Source organism: Arachis ipaensis, chromosome B6 (genome assembly GCF_059453495.1).
Source record: "Arachis ipaensis isolate K30076 ecotype BB chromosome B6, ASM5945349v1, whole genome shotgun sequence".
Classification (NCBI taxonomy): domain Eukaryota; kingdom Viridiplantae; phylum Streptophyta; class Magnoliopsida; order Fabales; family Fabaceae; genus Arachis; species Arachis ipaensis.
The window spans coordinates 127,738,494-127,742,973 of record NC_142441.1 but is presented as its reverse complement, the minus strand read 5'-3'; the positions used below and the strand labels follow the sequence as shown (position 1 = coordinate 127,742,973).

At 44.9% G+C, this 4,480-nt stretch overlaps 1 pseudogene; it reads left to right on the top strand.

Annotated features, from left to right (window-relative positions):
• The first annotated feature begins 1,064 nt into the window (after nt 1–1,064).
• LOC148562683 (uncharacterized) lies at nt 1,065–1,962 on the top strand (annotated as a pseudogene).
• Nucleotides 1,963–4,480: the final 2,518 nt, after the last annotated feature.

Here is a 4,480-nt window from a genome sequence, read left to right as displayed (position 1 = left end):
CTGCTTCCAATGTTCCTTCTTCCCTTTCTTCCTTCAACTTTGCGGATTCTGCATTTTTCCTGGTATGTTGCTTCGCAGTTTTTATTTTGGTATTTTCTTGTGTATTTTCGTATGCATGCCTGGTTTTTGCTTGCTTCTTTTTCTAGAGGGGCGCCATTGGATTTTCCTAAGATTTTGCTTGAGTTCTGGGTTAGTTTAAGGGTACTTAGGGGGTGATTTTGGGAGTTGTAGTTTTGTTTTTACTGCTTTAAGGATTTCCGACGTCCCGTTCTGACTAAGTGGTGCCCTATTGAAGGTATGGCCGAGTGCCTCGTTCTTCCGAATCAGGCTCAGTGACCGCTAGCTGACTTCGTTGATCATTATGCTTGGGTTTCTTCCGACGTGAAGGACACCCCTTCCAAGGTCACGAAGGAGGGCCTCCAGGATTTGCGCCAGGCTGGGCTATTGTGTGGGGGTGGTCCCGAGGAAGCGTTTTATCAAGTTTATATTCCCGCTGATCGGGAGCGTGTTTGCCAAAAGAACCTGGCGGCTCCACGAGTTGTTGACTGGTTATGGGTTTACGAACCCATGTTCAGAACTTGGGGGTTCGTTTACCCTTTTCCCCCTTTGTCATGGGTTTGTTGAACCGTTGTGACGTTGCTCCGTCGCAACTGCACCCGAACAGCTGGGCTGCCATCCGATGCTTCGAGATGGTTTGTGAATACCTGGAGCTTCCGACCTCCGTGAACGTTTTCCTCTACCTTTTCCTTCTAACGAACCCTTCTCGGCAGGGGAAGGCGAAGAAGGGGTATATGTCCTTCAAGGCCCAACAAGGTCGTCGGATCTTTGGCCTTTTTAAGGACTCCTTCCACTGTTTTAAGTCTACGTTCAAGGTTAGGCCAATTGAGGGTCATCAACCCTTCAGGCTTACTGTCGAGGGGGAAAGGCGGATCCCGACTTACTGGAGCTTCGGGGCGGGATCCGATTATCTGATAAAAATATCCTATGATTGGCTGAGCCCGGAGGATCGTAACATCGCCGACATTTTGTTGGCCATTTTCGGCGAGAAAAATCTTAACCCTTGTATGGTTATGGGGGACCGGGAGGCCGGTCGGTCGTATGTTGGTGAGTTCTTTACTTTTTTGTATTTTTAGTGTTTGCTCTTCTATTGCTCACACCTTTGCCTATTTTCTTGCACTTTCCATGGTTGGCGGGAAGAAAACCTTGGCTGACTTGATGAACCTCATCCAAGGGGGTGATGAGGGTGGTGACGACTCTTCGGCGACTTCTTCGGCGAGTCAGGACAAGGAGGATGCCGGGGAAGGTAGTGGTCGGGTCGACGGGGCTGACGAAGGTCAGTCGGATAAGGTTGAAGCCCCTCCTATAAATACCTCGGGGAACCCAAGTGTGGAGGCGGAGGTTCCCTTTGAGGAGGATCTAGGGTTTGGCGACGACGACTTGAAGGTCGTTGACAACCCGAAGAAGAGGAAGCAGGACTCCGGGAAGGCCCTCTCTATGATAGAAAATAACTTTGATGCTGGGGGTTTCATCGAATCCCAGTTGCTTCCTGGCACCGAAGAGTTTTTCCGGGATACCAACCTCTCTGGGCAGGCGAGGTGGATTTATCGCAGTCTTCTTCGAGCTGCTGCTATTGCCAAGAAGGTGGAGCCTATCCTGGGAAATTGTCATGTTTTAGAAGGGAAGCTTCGGAACTCCTAGAAAGACCTGACAAATTCAAGATCTCGGGAGGAGTCTCTGAAGACAAAGTTGTCTGAGCAGGAGAAGAACGCTGAGGAGGATGCCAAAGAGATCAACAGGCTGGTAGATCGGGACCTCGCCTTGATGAAAGATTTGAATACTTCTCGTGGTGAGACTGCTGCTGTGGAGAAGAAGGCCAATGATTTAGAGGAAAATCTGAAGTTGGCGGAGAGCTTGGCAGCGGCTGCTCGTCAGGAGATGGCTGCTTTGAAGAAAAAAAAATAAGGAGCTTGCAAAGGGGACCCGGGAGGCCGTGAAGCTGACTGAGGAGGGGATTAAGCTTCAGGTGGTCGTACTGGCTCCCGATCTCGATCTTTCCCAGGTTGGAGCTCTCAAGACAGTTGAGGACGGGAAGATTGTTGATATCCTTAAGTCTTGAGATGGATACTTCTTTTAGCTTTTGCACTTTTTGCCTTTTGTAATTTATTTTTATCTTTAGGCATGTTTAAGGTGCCTTTTAGTTGTAACGAACACTTTGGCACTTTATCTTGATCATGCCGTTTTCTATTTGTTGTTTTCTTGCTCGGGCCTTCGTGGCTTTGCTTTTATTATTATTTATTTTTTGCTTATCCGGGCCGTCGCGGCCTTTTGATTTACCGTTTTTATGGTATTTACCATTTTTGTTGCTTGTCGCTTTGAGCCGTTTTTGCTTTGGGTCCCTTTGGTTCCCGGGGTGATTAGTCCCGGATTTCCGTTAGGTCGATCGTTCATTATTTTTTGTTGTTTTGTTGTTTTGACGTGAATCTTGAAAAAAGACAAACCTATTATATATGCATTGTAGAACTTTTAAAGCAAAGAAGTGATGTAATACATAATTAAGTGAAAGATAGTGAAAAAGGAATGCAAAGGAAATTAAAGTGGAGGGAGCAAGGTCGTCAGATCGTGTGGTTGCTTCTTCTTATGAGTAGAACCTCTTCAGGTTTGCCATGTTCCATATTCTCGGTACCTCGCTTCCATCCAACTTCTCCAACTTGTAGCCTTCTTTGATGAGGTTCTCTTTTACCCTGTAAGGGCCTTCCCAGTTTGCGGCCAACTTGCCTTCTCTTGGGGTTGGTAGCTCTATGTCGTTGCATCGTAAGACAAAGTCACCTTCTTCCAGACTTCTTCTTAGCACTTTACCATTGTACCTTAGGGCTATCCTTTGCTTAATTGCTGTTTCTGTTAGATGCGCCATTTGCCTTGTCTTATCGACCAGATCTTTTTCAATTGCTTCATTTCCTCCTCTGAGGAGTGGTGCACGAAATTGTAATGTCAATGTTCACATTACTCTCTTACAACTTCGCACAACTAACCAGCAAGTGCACTGGGTCGTCCAAGTAATACCTTACGTGAGTAAGGTCGAATCCCACGGAGATTGTTGGTTTGAAGCAAGCTATGGTTATCTTATTATTCTTAGTCAGGATGCCAACAACAGTGTTTTTCAAGTTCAATTGTAAAAAATGAGAGGGCATAAATATAAATACTTATTGTGCAATGATGGAGAATATGTTGGAGTTTTTGAGATGCTTTGTCTTCTGAAATTCTGCTTTCCTCTGTTTTCTGATTCACGCACGCAAGTCCTCCTATGGCAAGCTGTGTGTTGGTGGATCACCGTTGTCAATGGCTACCATCCATCCTTCCAGTGAAAAGGGTCCAGGTGCGCTGTCACCGCACGGCTAATCATCTGCAGGTTCTCAATCGTACCGGAATAAGATTTACTATCCTTTTGCGTCTGTCACTACGCCCAGCACTCGCAAGTTTGAAGCTCGTCACAGTCATTCAATCCCTGAATCCTACTCGGAATACCACAGACAAGGTTTAGACTTTCTGGATTCTCTTGAATGCTGCCATCAATCTAGCTTATACCACGAAGATTCTGATTAAGAGATCCAAGAGATATTCATTCATTCTACGGTGAACGGGAGTGGTTGTCAGGCACGCGTTTGTGGGGGAATAATGATGATTGTCACGTTCATCACATTCATATTGAAGTGCGAATAGATATCTTAGATAGGAACACGCATGTTTGAATAAAAAACAGAAACACTTACATTAATTCATCGAGACACAGCAGAGCTCCTCACCCCCAACAATGGAGTTTAGAAACTCATGCTGTCAAAGAGTACAAAATTCAGATCTAAAAATGTCATGAGATACAAAATAAATCTCTAAAAGTTATTTAAATACTAAACTAGTAACCTAGGTTTACAGAAAATGAGTAAACTTTGATAGATAGTGCAGAAATCTACTTCTAGGGCCCACTTGGTGTGTGCTGGGGCTGAGACTAAAGCTTCTCACGTGCCTGGGCTGTTTTGGGTGTTCAACGCCAGGCTGTAACCTATTTCTGGCGTTGAACTCCAACTTGTAACGTGTTTCTGGCGCTGGACGCCAGACTGCAACATGGAACTGGCATTGAACGCCAGTTTACGTCATCTATCCTTGAGCAAAGTATAAACTATTATATATTGCAGGAAAGCCCTGGATGTTTACTTTCCAACGCAATTGGAAGCGCGTCAATTGGACTCCTGTAGCTCCAGAAATTCCATTCCGAGTGCAGAGAGGTCAGGATTCAACAACATCAGCAGTCCTTTTTCAGCCTGAATCAGATTTTTGCTCAGCTCCCTCAATTTCAGCCAGAAATTACCTGAAATTATAGAAAAATACACAAACTCATAGTAAAGTCCAGAAATATGAATTTTGCCTAGAAACTAATGAAAATAAACTAAAAACTAACTAAAACATACTAAAAACTATATGAAATTAA